We start from the raw sequence: 15,268 nt of genomic DNA on the forward strand, positions 1-15,268 counted from the left end.
AAGTGTAACTATATTCTTCTGTTGATTGATGACGATACCATAACTTTGAAGAGCATACAAATATGTTGGTGTTTTTGTTCCTAAACAATCCTAATCCCTAACAACCCTAATCTTGACCTAAACCTAATCTTAACCTAACCCTAATCTTAACCTAACCCTAACAACCCTAACCTAATCTTAATCCTAACCCTAGCAACCCTACCCTAATCCTAACCCTAGCAACCCTACCCTCATCCTAACCCTAACAACCCTAACCTAATCTTAACCTAATCCTAAACCTAACAACCCTAACCTAATCATAATCCTAACCCTAGCAACCCTACCCTAATCCTAACCCTACATAATGTATTATCCAGACTCTAACCCTAACCCTAATCTTAATCCAATTCTAACCCTAACCCTAAAACCACATCTTGACCCTCAAACAGTCCTTCAAATAAGTGAGGACCAGTTTTCAAAAATGTCCTCACTCTGTTGGTTAAAAACTCAAACTGGTCCTCACAATGGCATAAGTACAAGAACACACACACACACAAATCATGTTTTAAAGGGTGAGATCTTAACAAGACGATAATGGAGTGAGACAACAAATAAACTGAAATAGAGTGAACAGAGGGAAAACCTGACAGAAAATGACACTGAATCCAATTGCACAGATTTAAAGGCAGGTGGTCCTAAACTTTTGGTCAGCTGCAAAAACGAGTAGGGGAAAGCTGCAGACCCGGAGCCGAGACAGATCTACCGCGAAGCGAATCCACCGTGATGGTGCGCCCTCTGCTGGATCAGGCGGATCTAGACCGATCAGCTTTTAGGAAGGTTCATGTTGATTTATGATGATCTACTTCACGCATGTGAGGAGTTAGTAGGCGAGTTATTTACATTATTTCATGAAAACAAAACAAAATTCTTATGAAGAAATTTGCAAAGTGTAACTATATTCTTCTGCTGATTGATGACGATACCATAACTTTGAAGAGCATACAAATATGTTGGTGTTTTTGTTCCTAAACAATCCTAATCCCTAACAACCCTAATCTTGACCTAAACCTAATCTTAACCTAACCCTAATCTTAACCTAACCCTAACAACCCTAACCTAATCTTAATCCTAACCCTAGCAACCCTACCCTAATCCTAACCCTAGCAACCCTACCCTCATCCTAACCCTAACAACCCTACCCTAATCCTAACCCTAGCAACCCTACCCTCATCCTAACCCTAACAACCCTACCCTAATCCTAACCCTAACAACCCTACCCTAATCCTAACCCTAACAACCCTACCCTAATCCTAACCCTAACAAGCCTAACCTAATCTTAATCCTAACCCTAGCAACCCTAACCTAATCCTAACCCTAACAACCCTAACCTAATCCTAATCCTAACCCTAACAACCCTACCCTAATCCTAACCCTAACAACCCTACCCTAATCCTAACCCTAACAACCCTACCCTAATCCTAACCCGAACAACCCTACCCTAATCCTAACCCTAACAACCCTACCCTAATCCTAACCCTAGCAACCCTACCCTAATCCTAACCCTAACAAGTCTAACCTAATCTTAATCCTAACCCTAGCAACCCTACCCTAATCCTAACCCTAACAAGTCTAACCTAATCTTAATCCTAACCCTAACAACCCTAACCTAATCCTAACCCTAACAACCCTAACCTAATCTTAACCTAATCCTAAACCTAACAACCCTAACCTAATCATAATCCTAACCCTAGCAACCCTACCCTAATCCTAACCCTACATAATGTATTACCCAGACTCTAACCCTAACCCTAATCTTAATCCAATTCTAACCCTAACCCTAAAACCACATCTTGACCCTCAAACAGTCCTTCAAATAAGTGAGGACCAGTTTTCAAAAATGTCCTCACTCTGTTGGTTAAAAACTCAAACTGGTCCTCACAATGGCATAAGTACAAGAACACACACACACACAAATCATGTTTTAAAGGGTGAGATCTTAACAAGACGATAATGGAGTGAGACAACAAATAAACTGAAATAGAGTGAACAGAGGGAAAACCTGACACTGAATCCAATTGCACAGATTTAAAGGCAGGTGGTCCTAAAGTTTTGGTCAGCTGCAAAAACGAGTAGGGGAAAGCTGCAGACCCGGAGCCGAGACAAATCTACCGCGAGACAGATCTACCACCGTGATGGTGCGCCCTCTGCTGGATAAGGCGGATCTAGACAGATCAGCTTTTAGGAAGGTTCATGTTGATTTATGATGATCTACTTCACGCATGTGAGGAGTTAGTAGGCGAGTTATTTACATTATTTCATGAAAACAAAACAAAATTCTTATGAAGAAATTTGCAAAGTGTAACTATATTCTTCTGCTGATTGATGACGATAACATAGCTTTGAACAGCATACAAATATGTTGGTGTTTTTGTTCCTAAACAATCCTAATCCCTAACAACCCTAATCTTGACCTAAACCTAATCTTAACCTAACCCTAACCTTAACCTAACCCTAATCTTAACCTAACCCTAACAACCCTAACCTAATCTTAACCTAATCCTAACAACCCTAACCTAATCTTAACCTAACCCTAACAACCCTAACCTAATCTTAACCTAACCCTAACAACCCTAACCTAATCTTAACCTAACCCTAACAACCCTAACCTAATCTTAACCTAACCCTAACAACCCTAACCTAATCTTAATCCTAGCCCTAGCAACCCTACCCTAATCCTAACCCTAACCTAATCCTAACCCTAACCCTAACAACCCTAACCTAATCTTAATCCTAACCCTAACAACCCTAACCTTAATCCTAACCCTAACAACCCTAACCTAATCTTAATCCTAACAACCCTAACCTAATCTTAATCCTAACCCTAACAACCCTAACCTAATCCTAACCCTAACAACCCTAACCTAATTTTAACCCTAACAACCCTAACCTAATCCTAACCCTAACAACTCTAATCTTAACGTAATCCTAACCCTAACAACCCTAACCTAATCTTAATCCTAACCTAATCCCAAACCTAACAACCCGAACATAACCCTAATCTTAACCTAACCCTAACAACCCTATCCGAATCCTAATCCTACAAGCCTAGCCTAACCTACCCCTAATCCTAACGATTTTAAACGAAACAATAATTAAACTAACAATAATTGTAAAACATAAATTATTAACAAAGAATACCGTCATGGATCTGCTCCTACCAGCAGAGGGCGCACTATCACACCAGATCCGCCTCCCTGTCGTGGATCTGTCTCGGTTTCGCCTCTGCAGCGAACTATTATTGGCAAAAACAGTTTCATTTTTTGTTTGTTTTTTTCATTAAAAGATTTATTCAAACATTTTTTGTCTCACTCCCTTGTCGTCTTGTTACATATTGAAGCTTCTTGTTAGATATTGAAGCTTCTTGTTACATATTGAAGCTTCTTGTTACATATTGAAGCTTCTTGTTACATATTGAAGCTTCTTGTTGCATATTGAAGCTTCTTGTTACATATTGAAGCTTCTTGTTGCATATTGAAGCTTCTTGTTACATATTGAAGCTTCTTGTTACATATTGAAGCTTCTTGTTACATATTGAAGCTTCTTGTTGCATATTGAAGCTTCTTGTTACATATTGAAGCTTCTTGTTGCATATTGAAGCTTCTTGTTACATATTGAAGCTTCTTGTTACATATTGAAGCTTCTTGTTGCATATTGAAGCTTCTTGTTACATAGTGAAGCTTCTTGTTGCATATTGAAGCTTCTTGTTACATATTGAAGCTTCTTGTTGCATATTGAAGCTTCTTGTTGCATATTGAAGCTTCTTGTTACATATTGAAGCTTCTTGTTACATATTGAAGCTTCTTGTTACATATTGAAGCTTCTTGTTACATATTGAAGCTTCTTGTTGCATATTGAAGCTTCTTGTTACATATTGAAGCTTCTTGTTACATATTGAAGCTTCTTGTTACATATTGAAGCTTCTTGTTACATATTGAAGCTTCTTGTTGCATATTGAAGCTTCTTGTTGCATATTGAAGCTTCTTGTTACATATTGAAGCTTCTTGTTACATATTGAAGCTTCTTGTTACATATTGAAGCTTCTTGTTACATATTGAAGCTTCTTGTTACATATTGAAGCTTCTTGTTACATATTGAAGCTTCTTGTTACATATTGAAGCTTCTTGTTGCATATTGAAGCTTCTTGTTACATATTGAAGCTTCTTGTTACATATTGAAGCTTCTTGTTGCATATTGAAGCTTCTTGTTACATATTGAAGCTTCTTGTTGCATATTGAAGCTTCTTGTTACATATTGAAGCTTCTTGTTGCATATTGAAGCTTCTTGTTACATATTGAAGCTTCTTGTTACATATTGAAGCTTCTTGTTGCATATTGAAGCTTCTTGTTACATATTGAAGCTTCTTGTTGCATATTGAAGCTTCTTGTTGCATATTGAAGCTTCTTGTTGCATATTGAAGCTTCTTGCTACATATTGAAGCTTCTTGTTACATATTGAAGCTTCTTGTTGCATATTGAAGCTTCTTGTTGCATATTGAAGCTTCTTGTTACATATTGAAGCTTCTTGTTACATATTGAAGCTTCTTGTTACATATTGAAGCTTCTTGTTACATATTGAAGCTTCTTGTTGCATATTGAAGCTTCTTGTTACATATTGAAGCTTCTTGTTGCATATTGAAGCTTCTTGTTGCATATTGAAGCTTCTTGTTACATATTGAAGCTTTGTGTTGCATATTGAAGCTTCTTGTTGCATATTGAAGCTTCTTGTTACATATTGAAGCTTCTTGTTACATATTGAAGCTTCTTGCTACATATTGAAGCTTCTTGTTACATATTGAAGCTTCTTGTTACATATTGAAGCTTCTTGTTGCATATTGAAGCTTCTTGTTGCATATTGAAGCTTCTTGTTACATATTGAAGCTTCTTGTTACATATTGAAGCTTCTTGTTACATATTGAAGCTTCTTGTTACATATTGAAGCTTCTTGCTACATATTGAAGCTTCTTGCTACATATTGAAGCTTCTTGTTACATATTGAAGCTCAATGAAGATTAAATCATGAAAAATGTGAATTTGTACAATTTTTCAACTGGTCTTAAGCGTTTCTGAGGGAGTTTGCGTCTTGTTTAGCTTTGGAATAAGATATTTCTAAGTGAAAAGAAAATCTGTAAAAATTCTAATTTTGCCTTGTTTTTTTGCAGTTCAAAGCTCAATGAATCTGACTATTAAAAAAGTGAGTGTAGATAAACTAATGAATTGTAAACAGTTTCCCAATTATCTCGGCCAAGTAAGTTTTGCTTTAATTAGTTTCATTTCTGGAGAAAGTTTCTTGGAAGGAAGAATAATGAGATTCCCAATTTTCATTCGCTGTTTGTCAGTGAAATGATGTCAAAAATAATTATGTATTATGTATATATTATATATGTCTAATAGATACATTTGGAGTGTGCAGATGGAGAACATTTTTGGTGATGCTGATCTCCAATTTATTTTTAGAAACAAGTTAAGATGTAACGTTGGAGAAATTAAAAAAGTTTACTTTGAAAAATATAAACTTAAATGGTTAAATGACGTCTTGTTTAAGCCAAAGTTGAGAACTTATATTTTGATTAAAGATAATTTTGGTCCTGAGCCCTATGTGACCATGAACCTATCCAGAGGTCAGAGGTCAGTCTGTGCTCAGCTGAGGTCCGGGACTCTGCCCCTGGCACTGGAGACGGGACGATTTCACTCGGTCCCAGAGGAGGAGCGGACTTGTTGTTTGTGTCAGTTAAATGATATTGAAAATGAATTACATTTTGTGTTTTATTGTCCTTTGTATTATGAACCGAGAAGGCAATTATTTTGTAAACTGTCTGATGTTGCTGTACATTTGTTTGAAATCTCCGATGAGGAAAGGCTTAAATTCTTGTTCAAGTATAAGCCATTTCATTTGTCTAAGTTTTTGTTAAGCGCTTGGCTTACGCGGAAGAGGACACTCTTTGTTTAATGTTTTTCCGACGTCTGCCTGCATTTTTGTGTCTTATAAGCCCATGCGGGCTGGGCACCTTTGGGTGCAAGACACCAAATAAGAAATAAACTAAACTAAAAAACTAAACTAAAACTATGTTATTTTATTTTTGCTACACAGTCCATCCATTGACTTTCCTTCATTTTCATTTAGGTTTTGAACACAACCAAACGTCTGTGTTCAGGAGTAAAATCCTTCCCGTCTCTCTGCCTCTTCCAGCACAGAGAGAACACTGCACCTCCGGCGTCGCACATCTCAGGAGCTGATTTGCATTTCTGTGACATTTGAAAAGTTCACTCCCCATTCATATAGAAAAACACACCTAATAATGCCTGAGGTTCATTTAAATCTATACAATTTATGGCATTTTCCCAGTTGTTGCACTCCCTTTGGCACCGCTGATGAAAATCCAGGGCAATGTAGCAAACTTGTTGTACTTTTGGAGACTTTTGGAGTAAAAGAGCTCGGGATCGCTGGAACTTTTCATTTAAATGGACGTCATTCCAGATTGATACCACCGTGCTGTTGTTGTTTGCCTAGTAATGTCAAACGTGAGGAGCTTAACAAACTTCTCAAACCATTTCTTACGCTGGGATTGAATTGGCAACCTCTTGTACCAACAAAGGCTGTAGTGGCAACAGATCTCGGGTCAGGCTTGCCTTTGCAGTGAACATCTCCACACCCAGCTCGTGTTACCGCGTTCCCTCCGGCTAAAAGCCCGACTGCAGGAATCCCAGCTGACTCTTGACATGATGATTGGTGGCATCCACAAATCTGGCTTAGCATCCTGCAGCCCCCGTGGAGATCCGTTGCGCTTCATCTCTACGGCGCTGCTCGTGTCTGGCCTGGGCCGGGCCGCCGCGGAGTCAAAGAGGAACAGATGTCTGGCCTAGAGCCCTATAGCATCCACGCAGCAACATGAATCTTAAATAGCGGAGAGGGCGAGTGCGAAGGGAGAGCGGCGGGTTGCTGCAGCAGCCAGTGCTGTGAAACGGCAGCGAGCTCGAAGCCTGCCGTAAAGCGTGTTCAGAAACTTGGTGGTCCCCTGTGGAGCTGAGTCTTCAAAGCCCCAAGAGAATAAAGCAAAAAACCAATCTACAAAAACAAAAGCCTGGTGAATCCGTTTTGCACACAGATGGGGCAAACGTGGCTCGACTTCTGAAGAGGTCTCGCCTGAACAGGGTGGTCGGCGGTTCTATTCCAAAACATTTGTCCATTCTGATTCTGCATTTGTGATTCAGGCCCTTTGCCTACATGCGGATGTAGTTTGTGAAGAACCACAGATGCTAATGGAGATCTTAACAGTGGGATGGTTCTACTCAACCTCAATTGAAATCAATGTCTTTTTGCAATAAACTGGGTTTTTGTTCTTCGAATGTTGTCATTTTTTGTTTTTTTGTTAGCTAGCTCAGGTAGAAAGTGTGCGTGTGTGTGAGTTGGCCACTGTTAGCTAATACAATAATGTGTTACCTACCTAAATACAATACTACAAAAAATCAAAGAAGACATCTGTCAGTGAAAAATAAGTTCATAAATGGAGGTAATCCCTATGTTGCTGTAGAACAATGACCTGGGTGGTGAGACTGCTGACATCATATGTGTGTGGGACAGTCAGAGTTGTTAGAAGAATTAAAGGTTCATAGACAATTCCATAGGAACTGCTCACTTGTGGAAGATTGGGGTAGAGATACAAAAACTGCAATTTCTTAAAATGAATGAAAAATAAATACAAATGCAAACGGCCTCATTTCAACCTGAAAAGACTCAGAGAAACGGAATGACAGTGTGAGTGTTTTATTAACGAACATGAATCATTATTGGGGCTCAGACCCCGGCGGAAGACTGAACGAACGATATGGAATGCATGGCTTTGACGAGTGATAGCCATGATCTTCCCCGGAGCCTGGACCCTGGTGGTGGTGGAAGAGACCTGGGTTGGCCACTTGATGAGCGGAGCCGAGGAGGAGCCGGGCGGAGAAAGGGGTGGAGGAGGGTCGTAGCACGGCTGGCAGACGGCTGAGTGATTGACCAGGGAGCTTAAAAAGGGGATCCTGAGCGGTGAGCGGCTGGTGAGGGGATGAGCAGCGGCTTGAGCGGGGTCCGTGATTGGATGATTCATGATTCATGTCACAAACGAGGAATACCTGGAATATGAATATATTACAACTTTTCATTTTAAAGATTTTGAAGGATGACAACCCGTGGGGTCATTTTTGAAGTTTTACATTTGTTGCATGTCACGTAGGGCACAGCCATCTTTAAATGCTTCTTCTCGGGTTAGGTGATTCTGTCTGAGTTTCAGGCTTCTACAGAATTGTCGTGTTTTTTGTTGACTTGACCCTCCATCTTATGTCATTGTTTGATTTTTCCATTCATTTGAGGTTCCATTTCCATTTAGATTTAAATCGAAATATAATCTGCATACCCTTTATTGAGCTCGTTCAATCACATGTGTTTCTCCGTGGGATGTGTACCGGACTGTGGGCTCGTGTTTTGTGTGCAGAAAAGGGAGGTGTCATAGAAACATGTGAATGAAAGGAAACACCACTGCATATATACTGTATGCTGTTTGTTTTTATTAGGCTATCACATTAAAACAAGTTAACGTGTTTTTGAAAAGTGAAAAAAAACACTTTTGAATTGAATTGAATTGAACTGAAGTCTTCTGTGGCCTTCTCTCCAATGTTTTGATGCGCATCGCCTTTATGCTACAAAGATAAATGTTTCCCTTTCTCATTTTCCTGAAGGGGTTGGCTCAAGTGCGTCCTGACGTGACACTGATAGCTTTCGTGTCTCCGGGTAGCACTCTTGTGACTGGCAGGAGATGACTGAAGCCTGCACAGGGGAAAACAGGATAAAAACAAACATGTTGTATTGGTATAAAGGCACACGCTGCGAAAACCCCTGCGTCATTGGACGTTGAAAGAGGAAGCAGGCTAAGCTACATCTACATCTTTCATTTGAAAATGTCAGACGGTAAATAAGGCGATCATATTCTTCTCTGAATTTGTTTGTTTCTCTATCTTTTTAAAGTTGTTGCCTAGATAGATGGACAGACAGAAGCCCTTTAAAAACAGTAAGCCTAATGATGATCTCTGGCGGCAGTAGACGCCTATTTTCCTGTTCATATTAGCGTGGGTGAACCTGTTCATGCAGTTCTTACACAGCACACATGCTGGAAGGGTGTTGTTGTGTGGCATGTCGTACCCAACAGAACGTTATCTGACTGTGTTCCTACAAATGTGCACTTATGATAGCAAACAGCTTCAAGCTAAGTATTAATATATTTATCTGTGTTGAATGAGCTTTCTCTCCCCATATGGTTTGGAATGTGGAAGAATGTCTGTTACATTTTATTATATGTCGGTTTTAATTTTTTAGAGTTAATTTCAACGCTAAAGTCTCTGAGTCTGGGCCTATCACAGAGCAGCACACCACGCTGAAGTCTCTGAGTTAGTCTGGGCCTATCACAGAGCAGCACACCACGCTGAAGTCTCTGAGTCTGGGTCTATCACAGAGCAACACACCACACTAAAGTCTCTGAGTCCGGGTCTATCACAGAGCAGCACACCACACTAAAGTCTCTGAGTCTTGGCCTATCACAGAGCAGCACACCACACTGAAGTCTCTGAGTCCGGGTCTATCACAGAGCAGCACACCAAGCTGAAGTCTCTGAGTCTTGGCCTATCACAGAGCAGCACACCACACTGAAGTCTCTGAGTCTGGGTCTATCACAGAGCAGCACACCACGCTGAAGTCTCTGAGTCTGGGTCTATCACAGAGCAGCACACCACACTGAAGTCTCTGAGTCCTGGCCTATCACAGAGTAGCACACCACGCTGAAGTCTCTGAGTCCTGGCCTATCACAGAGCAGCACACCACGCTGAGAGTCTCTGAGTCCGGGTCTATCACAGAGCAGCACACCACGCCGAGAGTCTCTGAGTCTGGGTCTATCACAGAGCAGCACACATCGCTAAAGTCTCTGAGTCCTGGCCTATCACAGAGCAGCACACCACGCTGAGAGTCTCTGAGTCCGGGCCTATCACAGAGCAGCACACCACACTGAAGTCTCTGAGTCTGGGTCTATCACAGAGCAGCACACCACGCTGAAGTCTCTGAGTCTGGACCTATCACAGAGCAGCACACCACGCTGAAGTCTCTGAGTCCGGGTCTATCACAGAGCAGCACACCACGCTGAAGTCTCTGAGTCTGGACCTATCACAGAGCAGCACACCACGCTGAAGTCTCTGAGTCCGGGTCTATCACAGAGCAGCACACCACGCTGAAGTCTCTGAGTCCGGGTCTATCACAGAGCAGCACACCACGCTAAAGTCTCTGAGTCTGGGTCTATCACAGAGCAGCACACCACGCTGAAGTCTCTGAGTCTGGGTCTATCACAGAGCAGCACACCACGCTGAAGTCTCTGAGTCTGGGTCTATCACAGAGCAGCACACCACGCCTAAGACTCTCCATTGGTTACTTTCACTTGCATGGCACGTGCAGTCTCTGTAAACATAATGGGAAACTAGCAACACTGCTGGATTATACGAATTATACGGACTCCTCGCAATGGGACTTTTCGCTGACGACACAAGGTGAAGTGGGGAAACTGCCGTGTGTTTATGGAGTTTTAATGAGGCTAAACAGACGTTAGGACGCGATGCTCCTCAATGCCACAGGCGAGTCCATGTTTACACCACGGTGCACATCTGTCTGGGTTCAGCGCTGTTGTTAACTATACCAGGACATAAACGACTCCTTCATGCTCTCATATCATTGTGCTTTGGGTAAAGGCATTGTTAGGTAACAGTCTGCTGTTTAAATGACGTTATGTAACTGTTTGACTGCCGTTTGTAGAGTAAACTTTTGCCTTGTTGTTGATGCTCTGGGTATAAGAGTTGTCTGTAATGCTTGTTCCGTGGGTATGCTGATATGTGGTTACATGCTTCTTGTAACCACATATCTGGACATCTGATAGTAAAAAGGAAAAAAGACTGACTGGTGAATTAGACGATGTATTAGAACTCAAAGCTAACGGAGAAAATACCATATTATGTGTGTAACATGTACCCTTGCCCAGTGGTTCCCAACCTTTCCTGCTTTAAAACTTAAAAGTAACGTCCAATTGGCATTTCTTTCAAACAAATGAACTGAATAGAGTGTTTTCTAAATGATCCAGCCTCGACATTCTTCCCACTGAATCTCCTTGGACACCGGATTGAACCTCCAGCGTTGTGATACACTTCTCATGTTGCAAAAAGTAAACGTTTCTTTTTCTCATTTCCCGCAAGTGGAGGCTGGAGTGTGTCCTGACGCGACACTGAGAGCCGCGGCCGCCCGGGGGCAGCGCATAGTGTGATTGGCAGAAGGTGATTGAAGTTCTGATGGAGAGAGACAATGAAAACAACACATCCCGTATTTTTCAAAGAGGCTCCGTGCGAAAAGTACAAGCTGCTCTATAACGCAAGGGCAGCCAGGCCGGATGACAACATCTCACAAGAGTTGGCAAGAATCAGCATTCCGTTTACCAGATACAGTATTTTATAGATATTTGACCAGATTAGTGTTTGCATGAATTTATAAGGCAAAGTGAGGCAATTAACACATATTAAACCCTATTTACTTGAGCCAGATAGTAAGGCTGCAGCTTTAAACACACTTGAAACAAAACCGCAACTTCAACTCCAATTACTAGATACTCTGATGTCTTCTGCAGAGCATCACGTAGACTTTTCCTGTCTCCAGAGGGTCTTGTGTAAAACCAGTTAGCCCATGTATAGCTTTCTCTTCAACATACATGTTCTGAAGTGCGTAAGATTTTATATTTCCGTCTTCACTCCAATGTTAATACTTCTGAACACATTTGGAATGTGCACTGTGAACTGAAATGATTTTGTTTCAATATTTTTCCAAACTTGGTTATTCCTATTAGTTGGATAAACCTCCTCTTGTCGCCAGTGCAGAGAAAAGTTTAAGTGTTAGTCAAATCTCATGCTTCTCAGTGATCGCCTTGCTTCGTCTCCCCTGTTTTCGTCAAAGATCCAGGCAATCTCAGAGAAAACAGACGCCCAGCTCCAGCATCTTCACACTGCATCCATTTTTGAAGATGAAACATGAAGTGTCAATACAATGTCCAAAGGCATAAAAAAACTACAATAAGGCATTATATGTACCTTATATTCTCATAATTAATCTTAAAAGGATGTGTTTTTAAACAATGACTGAAATACAGTATAATTTCTTGTCAACTTACAGCTGTGGCAATCGATTTATTTATTTTGGCACAAGATATAGACTTTCTAAACAGACCATAAAGGCTGTTGTTCATCTAAATATAGTGTATTTTCCGAATCCAGACGTCAGAGGCTTTATTAGCTCCGTGTTCATGTCTCAGCTCTGTCTTGCTATGACGAGCTAATGAACTCAGCTGAACAGTCAGGATGTGCAGGGTCTGCGAGAGCGAGGAATGCATTTAGGCAACAGCTGAAAGATTTTACAGAACTTGGGCTGGACCCATGGCCGATGGCGATATTATGTAGAACATCCTTTTTGTAACAGCTGCGTTTGTCCTTGCACCAGGCGGAAGATCTGACCCTTTAGATGAAACTTAAAGATGTCTGATGGAGCAATGCTGCAACGGTTAGCATTATGTCAAGCATGAAAAAATCTGATCGTGATTTTAAACGATTGAAAAATGAATGAACAATAAACATTGAGACGACTTGACAGAGAGTGCTTCAAGTAAAGTCACAAAAGCTAAGACAGCTGCTCTTCAACTATATCGACTTGCTCAAGAGAGGCCAGCATAAAGGCAGTCTCAGCGCATGTTGAACGTAAGTCCATGAAAAAATATTGAAGTTCCTTATTATTGCGCAGAACCCTCACCCTTCAGTGTCAAATCAAATACCAACCGCGCAGTTCCTACCTCTCCTAAAGACGCCCCAGCTCCTGCACCCACCTGAGAGTCCGGCCCATTACAATATTAATGACCGCACTGGAGGATAATGTGTGATGGATCACCAATCTCCACTGCCTCCAAATGGCACGGGCGCGAGTGGGCACATAAATAATACAGTGATTTAGATGCAAAATCCATGGTAAGCGGATTACGAAGGCACTGGCACCGTAATCAATCGTCATTTTGGGCCAAACATGAGGCACAAGCAAAGAGCGTGGCGCACACTCGTCGACTATGCCGGGAAGAGAGCAGGAACCGGCGGACGGGAATGTTGTTAGAGGTTGTGTGCGCAAGTTTTTTGGGAAAATGCTTTTTCCGTTTAAGTGGTTAAGCTTTTGGAGTATTTGATGCAATTAGAAACTGACAAAAGGCTCAGCAGTTATTCATTTAAAAACAAAAAGGAAACAAGGTTAGAAGAGTCATAAAGTTTGTTCTGGATGATACAGGAATTGAGATTTTCCCACATCCGTTATTGCACTCATAAAGAACGGTTCGGTTTAGGGATTGGCTGTCGGAAGAGTACTAGACACTAAGTAAAGGCTGGCTTTATCCCCGTGGTATGGCTTATACCACGTGATCTCGTCAGATCTCAGACACGACAGAAAGTCAGGCCTGGTTTGGACCTGGACGGGTGGGCGTGCAAGGGAATAGTCTGAGTGAGTGGTTGGTGGTGGTCCGAGGGTCCATTAGCCACGCTTTTGTCAGTCTCCCAAAAGGCAACCGTCAAAGTATGAAGTGATTTGACGAAGTCCCCTTCCCTCTGTGTGCAGCACGGTGGTGGCTAATGTCTTGTGAAAAGCACTTTACCAACAAGAGTCCATTCTACAGATCTTGATAAACAAGGTTCCTGTGTTTTAGGTTGTTGTGAAAACCAGAACAGTGGGAAATTAAAAACTCTTTCCCCACGTTCCCCTCGCGGCCTTTTCATCCACTAAACATAAAGCGAATTCAACGTCCCAGGTTCAATTCTCGGACGCGTTCACGTTCTAGAATTTGATGATCTCAGAATCTCAGATGAAGGGCAGTGTCACTCCATGGGAGGGAAACAGTTTTTGAAAGAGATCTCCAAACAGAAAATCTTCCCGATCATGGTTTGTTTGGGATTAGATTCTGAAACCTTCTGGCCATAACTCCTTTCTACTGACCAACACCAGACCCGTGTTTCTGAAAATTGTCACCACTTTTGGAGACCATAATGTAAAGATAGTTTGACATTTTTCATATTTGCTGAAAGAGAAGGCATTGAACTTTTTGTTTCATCTGGATAGGCAAAGGAATGGCAATTCTTAGCCGTCCTCCACCTCCACCTCTTTAGAATGCCCTAATGTCACGTGAACGCAACTCATCGGGTTCTTTCTGTGTGGAGTCTGCATGCTCTCGCTGTGTCTGGATGGGTTTCTTTGGGTTTCTAAACTTAAAACATATGCACTAGGCAAATCTTGAATCTTGCTTTTGACCAATAAACCAAGCTTCAGAGCTCTCAAAATGGGTTCCACGGGCGCAGCACCGTGATCTAACAAGTTACTCCATGAGGCTTTGAAGGAAATAACAAACAAAGAATACGTTTCCCCAGGAGACAATAAAGCAACAGTTTGTATTTGACGTTGAGGTTGGTGCTTTTAGTGGAAAATTGGTGGTTCTCTTGGTGGAATCCCGAACCTGCCATTGTTCGTAAGTGTTCGTAAGTGTTCGTAAGTGTTCGTAAGTGTTCATTAGCGTTGGCTCCTGCTCCGGTGTGTGTCCTTGTTACCGTATGTCTTCTATTGATTTCTGGTTTTCAAAAGAAATGGACCGTAGTTGTATCATCGAGCGCTTGTACACTGCTTCTGATTGGCCACTTTCCCAGTGCTAAGGCTCATAATGTACAGATAACCCACTTAAAGAAAGGGAATATAAGTGAAAGCAAACATCTCAATCCATGTCGAAGGAGTGCAGGAGTTTTCCATGTTCTAGGTCGTCTTCAGGGGTTTAGCTTGTTTCCGGTTCCACCCATTTTTATTCTCAAGAGCTGCTCTCAACTTGTTCATGTATTGACTTCATTTTGAAATTTACTTAAGTATGGCTCAAATCCTTTCAAATCAGTAAAACAAGAAACATTAAACAACAAACCTGGCAGTGTGTGTGGCTTGTGTGAACAAATGTTACTAGAAACTGTTGAAATTCTTCTGTATTCTGCTTGAAATGTGGAGAATAAGTGGTGAAATGAATCAAAACTTCAAAAGAAAGCTGTCGCGAAATTATCCATCAACGTGTGCGATTGACGCGGCTTCTTAACAGCTCGGAATATTACGGGCTTAGCATTAG

The 15,268-nt window shown here is 41.4% G+C and overlaps 1 protein-coding gene and 1 long non-coding RNA gene across 4 annotated transcripts in view; one reads left to right on the top strand and one right to left on the bottom strand.

The window, feature by feature from the left end:
* The window catches only part of LOC306977581 (RNA-binding Raly-like protein), a 316,297-nt gene that overhangs the window by 162,446 nt on the left and 138,583 nt on the right, over positions 1-15,268 (top strand). The window lies entirely within an intron of this gene.
* On the bottom strand, positions 109-2,946 carry LOC306977608. 2 transcript variants are annotated; one of them, XR_013793841.1, is made up of 5 exons: positions 2,901-2,946; positions 1,683-1,708; positions 1,342-1,555; positions 1,042-1,309; positions 109-166 (listed from the first exon to the last, which is right to left on the bottom strand). It is a non-coding gene; the product is annotated as an uncharacterized lncRNA (long non-coding RNA). The 2 variants fall into 2 exon arrangements; XR_013793842.1 differs by having other exon boundaries at positions 1,042-1,555.

This window comes from Gobius niger, assembly GCF_951799975.1.
Source record: "Gobius niger genome assembly, chromosome: 18".
In the NCBI taxonomy this organism is placed as follows: domain Eukaryota; kingdom Metazoa; phylum Chordata; class Actinopteri; order Gobiiformes; family Gobiidae; genus Gobius; species Gobius niger.